General features: G+C 44.9%; 1 protein-coding gene across 1 annotated transcript in view; it reads right to left on the bottom strand.

Annotated features, from left to right (window-relative positions):
* Positions 1 to 9,165, bottom strand: part of galnt1 (UDP-N-acetyl-alpha-D-galactosamine:polypeptide N-acetylgalactosaminyltransferase 1) — a gene marked incomplete at its 3' end in the record, with an annotated part of 99,368 nt that extends 90,203 nt beyond the window's left edge. The window contains exon 1 of the mRNA XM_080539990.1: positions 9,120 to 9,165. The remainder of the gene's footprint in view (positions 1 to 9,119) is intronic.
* Between the last annotated feature and the right edge of the window lie 219 nt (positions 9,166 to 9,384).

Here is a 9,384-nt window from a genome sequence, read left to right as displayed (position 1 = left end):
CCAGTGGTATGGCGAAGACCCCACGTGCCCTCTATGTCAAAGTCCAGCAACACTGAAGCACATCTTAGTGGGATGCAAGACCAGCCTTACCCAAGGCCGTTACACCTGGCGGCACGACCAGGTGCTAAGGTGTCTTGCAGCAGTGCTGGAAAGTCAACGGACAAGTGTGAACGCCCTTCCTCCCCCGTCATCCCGGTGGCAACCAGCACCATTTGTTCGGGAGGGTGAGGGTCAAGCCAGCCTCACCACCATAAGACCAGACACTGGGCAGCTGGGCAGAGCACGGGACTGGAAGCTGCTGGCAGACTTGGACAAGAAACTCTGCTTCCCAGCTGAGATCGCATCCACCAACCTGTGACCAGACCTTGTGCTGTGGTCAGCCTCGCTCAAGCTCGTTTACATCATCGAGCTCACTGTGCCCTGGGAGGGTGCAGTGGAGGAGGCCTACGAGCGGAAGAGGCTGAGGTACACTGAACTCGCAGCAGATGCCCAACAACAAGGCTGGACAGCGAAGGTACGCCCAGTGGAAGTAGGCTGCAGAGGGTTCGTAGCCACCTCAACATCCAGGCTACTCAGGGAGATGGGAGTGCGAGGAAAGGCCCACCGGCAGGCAATCAAGGACCTCTCCAGGGCTGCTGAAAAGGGGAGCCAGTGGCTGTGGATGAAGAGAAAGGACTCGACCCGGGCGTTCAAATGAGCTGATCGCATCTAGGGAGTGAACCTGGGACGCTGGGATTCACTGCTGAACCCTCTGGAGGTGTCGTGGGCTTATCAGCGAAACATTCATGAAGGAGGGCGCCCACTTGACAACCCAAAGGATGCCATCGCTCATTTGAACACCACAGAGTCTCATCGGTGCCTTAAGTATGTATCTATCGAGGGATATCAACATCTAGTCCTACATAACAGATATACTAGTCCTCAAGCCTAAGAGGCACTTTTTTGTGACGCCAGCTGGTGAAACCATAAACCACTCGCGTGAAACGGCTATGGATACTTTGTGGAATGGGTTCATTGTTATTGTTTGAGGCTAACGGTAAGTGATACATGGCTTGTAAACATACTTTAATTTTAGGACGTGTTCAAAAGCAAGGACTGTGTGATCATCTAATTATGTAGTTATGTGTTTTTAGCATGTTGATGTTCTATCAGCATGTTGTTATGTTATTAAAATACAGTTTAGACGTTCGTAGCGCTGTTTTTTGTTAGCCGCGCTTGCTTCCGGTTTCATGACAGAGAGTTTAACCCTATATGTGCCTGACGTCTAACAACATTCAAATGACTCTAACTTCATCATCTTTTCTCTGAAGAATCTTGTCAGTTCATGTACAGTGCAGAAATTGCAATACTACTATCCTAGTCTACGATAGAAAGAAACCCGGTTCATTCCATCTGCAACGTCATGTTGACCATGGATGCACCATAGCTAGTGCTAGCACAAGCCAACTTTCAAGGCCCAACTTCTTCTCCAAACCATTGCCAGCTAACCTTTATATCCAAGCCAGCTAACGTTAAATCGCAAGTCACCGAAAAGTGCGTGGATTTCTGTTGCAACGACATCAGACCATTTCTAACAGTGGCTGGACCAGGAACCACTAAGTTAGCACAGGAGCTAATTAACATATGAGCAACACATCAACAGCTGGATGCCATGCTTTTCTTGCGTAGCGCCCACAAATGAACACGGAGTGGAATAGGCTATATAACTGTAAATAGTTTTGACTGTGACTGATATTGTCTTTGGATTTAGCCTTTTGGCGCAGATTTAAAAGGAATAGGCATTAATTTGTGTTGCTCATCTAACAGCGAAATGGTGAGTCTTGTTTAATTTCTATGGGTGTTTTCCGTGTAGGCACACACAAACATACACACACACATACAGTAAGCTAGACATATGGTAACCATGACAACATGACAAAATGACAACATTAACACACACACACTAGGGTTGGGCGGTTATACAGTTATACCGTAATCCGCGGTTTTAAAAAACACCAACGTATTTGTCAACGCCGTCATGAAACCCTCCTAAACTGCTATGTTTAATAAACGCCTTCAGAGTGGGTTTGGTTGAAGAGGGTATGAAAGTGATGACAGAACTCATTAAGAACCAAAAGTATATTTTTGTGATCAATTTTTTATTGATTTTTCTTCAGGGAATGGTACAAGGGAGTGGTAACATGTAAATGAACAAAAGAGATATAGAATAACAAAAATCCAGTAGAAACCTCCCCCCCCCCCTCTCCCAATCTCCCTTTACCCCAGCAGTCCCCTACCTCCCCCTCCTCCCACACATGTCCCTCCCGCCACAAACCTCCAACCCACCCGCCCAATCACAGCCCCCTGCCCCCCACCCACTCACAGCCCCCCGCCTTCCACCCCCCACCCTATCACAGCCCCCCGCCCACCACCCCCCACCCAATCACAGCCATTAGGTAAAATTGTGTCACAGCTTAAACCGTCTACGTGTCCCCTTGACCCTATTCCTACCACCTTTTTTAAGGACATTTTTGAATCTGTGTCTGATGACATACTAGGCATTGTAAATCACTCCCTACTTAAAGGGATATTTCCAGCGGCGCTTAAAACTGCCCTGGTTAGACCCACCCTGAAGAAAAGTAACCTAGATCCTTCTGATCCAAAAAACTGTAGACCAATATCCAATCTCACTTTTCTAAGCAACATTTTAGAAAAGGCAGCGTATAAACTGCTTCATGAATTTTTAGTCTTAAATAATAGGTATGACCCACTTCAGTCAGGTTTCCGATCATACCACAGCACAGAAACCGCTTTGCTAAAGGTAACTAATGACCTTAGGATAAATGCAGACTCGATTCTTGTACTCTTAGACTTAAGTGCAGCCTTTGATACGGTAGACCATTCCATACTTATTGAGAGACTTGAAAACTGGGTTGGCCTCTCAGGTCCGGTCTTAAACTGGTTCAGGACTTACCTGGCCGAGACTACTTTGTAGCCCTTGGTGACCATAAGTCAAAAAATTATAGCACAACCTGTGGAGTTCCCCAGGGGTCCATTTTAGGACCGTTGCTTTTTAGCCTATACATGCTACCCCTCAGTTCTGTTATCAAGAGGCATAGCGTTAACTACCACAGCTATGCTGACGACACTCAGCTTTATATCTCAGTAACTCCCAACGACTACAAGATGATCGACCACCTGATAGATTGTATTGCCGATATTAATATTTGGATGACACAAAACTTTCTCCAACTCAATCAAGAAAAAACAGAGGTATTGCTCATTGGCGAGAAAACTGGGAGAGAGAAATTATCTGCACACTTGAAAACACTAGCTCTTAACACTAAGTGTCAGGCTAGGAATCTTGGTGTCATAATTGACCCAGATCTAAATTTTGAAACCCATATTAATAATACTATTAAAACATCCTTCTACCATCTAAGAAACATCACTAAGGTACAATCATTCCTCTCCCAGGCAGACACTGAAAAAGTAATGCATGCGTTTGTTACTAGTAGGCTAGATTACTGTAATGCTCTCCTGACAGGTCTCCCCAAAAAAAAGATTAATAGACTACAAATGGTTCAAAATGCTGCTGCTCGTGTCCTTACTAGGACCAAACGGAGAGCGCACATCACACCTGTCTTGAGATCACTACACTGGCTCCCTGTCAGTCATAGAATATAGACTTTACGTAACCTCGTGGGGAACTCGTAGGTAAACGAGGGGTTTGAAAGATGGTGTAAAAAGAGGCAGAGATGAGGGGGATGAGGTCCAGCGCTCTCCCACGAGCGCAGGAGAATGATTGAAGGACACTGACGCGAAGATTCAATGGACGGTCTCGAGTTACCCCAGGCGATTGGAAACGGTCTCCGTTGTCCAACGAAGAGCTTTCCTTTTGCTGGGTCTCTCGACTTCCAATTCTCTGGTAGCTTCAATGTGCACCAACATCCAAAAGAATAACTGTTCGTTGATTCCCGAATTGTTAATACACACAGCATACACAACAAGTCTTACTTCACTACACGAGGTCCTCAAACATTCTGACACGTTACTTAGTGCAACCTAACGCTATTAGTACAAAGTCCCGCCCCCTCTCTCTCAGCATACATTTCATTGGCTAGCTCTTCCCGATGGACCAATGAAATAAAGAAATGAATGAATGACATATAACCAATGAGCGAACTCACATTAGAGTTTGTAAACAAGTACACATTATAAACGTATAACAATGTTAATAACCGTGTACATAACCATGAAATGATGCTTATTTATTAAATGGACTTATTTATTGAAATGCTCATAGCTCACGTTAGTAGCTGGGCTACAAGTATATGCTCCTAGATTGTGGAACACCCTACCTGAGGGCCTGAGGTTGTCTAAAACTCAGGACATTTTTAAGCGTGACCTCAAAACCTACTTATCCAATGTCGCCTTTTGATACTAAGGGAGACATTGGACATTATAGAACTAGGATCACTAGGCCATTACACCATACTCGTGTTTTGAGATTTGTGTTGACAGGAAAATGGACCCGGGTGCTGATGAGGCACTGTCAGCTCCCAGTAGCACCTAGAGCAGTATTGGAACCGGTACAAGGGTGTACCAGGACCACCATCAGGTTGTATTGCTGTCATCTTTATTGTCTTTATTGTGTTGTTGCATCATAACTGTGCTTAAGATTCTCTTTTGGCAGGACCTGTGCCCATGCTGGATGCCGAACGATGCAGATATTTCGTTGTTTGGTACCTGTACTATATCAATGACAATAAAAGACCATTCATTCATTCATTCATTCATATAACACTAAATTTATGGACAGTGTGTACGCCGATAATATGCAAGGAATTTTTCCTGGATACATGGTGTACAGGTTTTTGCCCTAGCTTGCTTGCTTTGTGCCGGTGGTCCTTGGCCTCCCCTTGGGGCCCCCCGGCTTCCCCGTGTGCCTGGTCTGTTCCGCCGCCGGGGCACCTGCTTGGCCGTCCTTGTGCGGGGCCTCTTTGGTCTGTGCTTGCTTGGCTGGGCCGGGTGTGCTGGTGGTGGAGCGGGCTGGGTGCGTGGGGCGGCGGGGGCTCCCCGGGGGGGGGGGGGTGTGGGGGCCCACCGCTGGGTACTGGTAGGCAAACTGATTGATTGATTGATTGAAAACTTTATTAGAAGATTTGCAGAAGTAGGTACATGAATGTACATATTACATACAAGGTCAACTAACAGGATAAAAACCCAAGAAAGCCACTGGCTTATTTCAATTGGGGTCCTTGATAACTGGCTAGTAGTCGCTCTATGTGTAGAGGGCTGCAAGGGAATTTTTCCTGGCTACATAGTGAATGAATGAATGAATTAATGAATGAATGGTCTTTATTGTCATTGCTATAGTACAGGTACCAAACAACGAAATTTGGGAGGGGTGGCTCCCCTGGTGCTAGGAAAGAAAAAAGAACTAAAAAAACAAGAAGGGAAAGGAGCTGGTTTACATAAATAAAGGCTATGTACACTATCCACTATACTATACTGTACAGATAGACGACTAGGGTTGTCATATTGCACATAGTGTTATTGCACATTCATTTAAAGTGTCGCAGTTTGCAGGCTTGAAATGTACATATTTGTGCCTCAGCACTACACCTGATTTTTTCAATCCAGCAGCTGCCATCAATCCGTCCAGACTGTCCAGGGCCCAGAACCTAGGTCTTTGCTGTGTTCAGGGCCTGGATGGCCCTGGGGTAGAAGCTGTGCTTCAGTCTGTTTGTCCTTGCGGCCATGGTCCTGTACCGCCTTTTCGAGGGCAGCCGGGCAAAGTGTTCGTACCCAGGGTGGGTTGGGTCTCTGGAGATCTTGGAGGCCTTCCTTAGACAGCGTGTGTTGTACAGCTCTTCCAGAGAGGGGAGGGGGGCGCCGGTGATCTTCTGGGCTGTTCTCACGACTCTCTGTAGTGCATTTCTCTCTGCGGTTGTGCAGCTGGAGAACCAGTTGCAGATGCCGTAGGGGAGGATGCTCTCCACTGCGCCGCGGTAGAAGGCCACCAGTATCTCCTGCTTGTTGTGTTCCTTCCTGAGGACTCTCAGGAAGTAGAGCCGCTGTTGTGCCTTCTTGATGGCGGCTGCTGTGTTGTTCTTCCAGGACAGGTCATCCTGTATGTGCACCCCCAGGAATCGGAGGGTTGAGACTCTCTCCACACTCTCTCCGTCGATGAGCAGGGGCTGGACCACGATGATTTCCTGGGTCTTTGACTTGTTCAGCAGCAGGTTGTTAACCTTGCACAGCTTGCTCAGCTGCTCTACCTCATCCCTGTACGCCGCCTCGTCCCCCCCCCCGAGATGCAGCCCACCACGGTGGTGTCGTCTGCAAACTTTACGATGGAGTTGCTGGGGTGGACGGGGGTGAAGTCGTAGGTGTAGAGGTTGTAGAGGATGGGGCTTAGCACGCACCCCTGGGGGGACCCAGTGCTGAGTCTGAGGGCTGTGGAGGTGTGGGAGCCCACCCGCACCCTCTGGGGGCGGTCGGACAGGAAGTCCTTGATCCATGCACATATATAGTGTGATAGTCCCAGGTCTAGTAGTTTGGTCACTAGCCTGTCTGTACAGGTTTTTACTTTTGCCTGCTCGCGGCTCTGTCAGTATTGATTGATTGATTGACTGATTGACTGAAAATGTTCATTGTGTGAAGTGCATTGAGTTGCATCTTGTAAGAAATGCGCTATACAAATAAAATTTGATTTGATTTGATTCGATTGTAGATGTAACGTAAGTGGAGAGGAGATTGATCTAGGAGATTGATCGAGACTGCGGGAGTTTTCATTACTAACGAATGAAAGTTGATTATCACTATTAAAAAATAACTGTAATATATATTGCAATGTTGTCCCTTTCACAAATGGTAAAGGGTAAATGGACTGCACTTATATAGCGCCTTTTTTGCTGCTCCAAAGCTGCTCCAAAGCGCTTTACAACGGCCTCTCATTCACCCATTCACACACACATTCACACACCAATGGCGGCACACATAGTTCCATGTAATTTCCTTGGAATCCCAAGCTGTGTTGACCAGGTATCTGTAATGCTCACATTTATATATAACAGAAATAAATATAGCAATAAATGACAGCGCTGTAAATAGTGTTATTCTTGCACAATTGCACCCACAACGAGCTATTGCCGTCCGGAGTTGATCAGCTCCAGATTGAACCAAGGTTCTTCGCTACAGAAACATTTTCACACAATGACAAACATGTGATGCGTTTTATATAATATTCTTTGAACAGAACGGGACAGGCGCCAGAAACTGCCATGATATACCATACATACAGTATATCTGCCATATATCGTACCTCCGTTTTATATTGAGAAATATGATGATAAATACATATAGGGCGATGATATGTGGTGTGTGGCTAGATATTTTCATGTAGCACTGTGACTGTGCCTATCTGTGGATTATTATTTATAAATAGTGGAGTCTTGATTTTTTTTTATGCAACAAGGAGGAGAAAATGGTTACAGAAACACACCGTTGGGACGTGGTGGAGCGGGGGAAACCCGATGTCTTTGTCTTTGTTGATCGGAAACGATCGAGAGCCATCATCAACCCTCCCCCCATCAACCATTAGGCCTACATCAAGTGATTGTAACTCACTTTTTAGAAACGAGTCCCATACAGTGATTTTGTCAGAAGCCTACTTGTTAGAAACGGAGCCTAGTATGTTTATAACCAAGTGCTTTAGTTGGCGAGCGGACAATTGGCTACTACAATGTACAATGTTGCCAAAATCAACTAGGCCTATCTAATGTTCGAAAACGAATCTACAAATATTAATCTGTGTATATCTATGGTACAACCGTCTTGCCTGTTGTGTATTATTATCATTGCCGACACAGGTCTATGAACATCTGATAATAAGGTGAAGGGCAGTATTATTCATCTTTACTTTATTGGGTGAATAAACTCAATATGAATGATTGTACAGTTGTCTATAGGCAAGAATGGGCTGAAACAAAAGTAGTTACAGACTCACTCAAACTGTAGCGAGATTAGGAGACTACTAATTGTAAATAGTAATCCACAATTATGGTTATTACTGGTGGCCTGAGGTGGTCCAGTGGTCTAGCACCGTGTTCTACAGTGATATACAAAAAATACATTATATACAATATTATAAATATCCGTTTGTTATATAATATATTCGTTGATGAGTACATGCATAATCAAACGTAGGCTACTGCAATTACTTTGCTGCGGTAGCTATGCATGCACCACACAACTTGATAGGTACATACTGTGTATAACTGTACATAGGCTACACATATCATAATATATTATCACTATTGCATGGAACTTGGATAGTACAAACTGTACAGTTTATACAGTTGGATAGTACAAACTGTACAGTTTATCATTTTCATAACTGTCTGTACATATACATATCTTATGTATCCCTATTGCTATATATAGCCTATATATAAACACATTATGTAACATACTTATCAGTCTTATCCACTATATCTAATTCAGCACTAAAGCCTGAAGTTTGAGCACAGTGTGTGCCCCCTTGCTACCTCTGCTGATATAAAAGAGAATTGCAGCCGAATTCCAAGGCAAATACACAGACACACACAGAAATACTGCAAAATCGCTTTATACTAACTCGATTTTGAAAATGTAAAGATACTGGGTGGTAGAACGCACATATCTAGGAAAAGTCATGAAAGGAGGGTCCTGACATTTGATCGAGTGCAAAGGTAGAAATTGTTTTGTACTCACTGGTGCCCGATGACACCTCACGGCTTTCCTAGTGTTAAACACAAACACTTCTATCAATGTATTTTTTCCATTAACTATTGTCTTATTAAATGTTTTATCTATTTACTTCTTATATTTGCTTTTATTCATTGTCATTTTTATTTTCTTACTATGCTCCTCTTGCTGTATTATTAAATAATGTATGTAAAGCTCTTTGAATTGCCCCTGTTGTATGAAATGTTCTATACAAACACTTGCCTTGCCTTGCCTCACCCAGTACAACACTGCGACCTGTCTGTCTGTCTGTCTGTCTGTCTGTCTGTCAGTGTAATTGTAAGTCGCTTTGAAATAAGGCATCTGCTAAATGCCAAAAATGTAAATGTAAAAAAAAATGGTGGTACCTGGGCAGCAGAGTAAACGGGGTCTCCGGTCCAGATGTCCAGGGGCTCCGCCAGCAGGGGGAGGAGCTTCAGAGATCCCACTTCCTCTTTCGCCTGTCACTCAAACATGCTCCCTGGAGACAGAAACAGACAACAACTGTCATTCTACAGGATTCTACACAATCTCTCCTTCTCCTTTCCTCCCCTCCTCTCCTCTTCCCTCCCCTCTCCTACCCTCTCCTCCTCCTGTCCTCCCCTCTTCCCTCCCCTCTCCTCCCCTTCCCTC

Source organism: Nansenia antarctica (assembly GCF_963989245.1).
Source record: "Nansenia antarctica genome assembly, chromosome: 10".
Taxonomy (NCBI): Eukaryota; Metazoa; Chordata; class Actinopteri; order Argentiniformes; family Microstomatidae; genus Nansenia; species Nansenia antarctica.
This window is presented reverse-complemented; position numbering and strand designations above follow the sequence as displayed.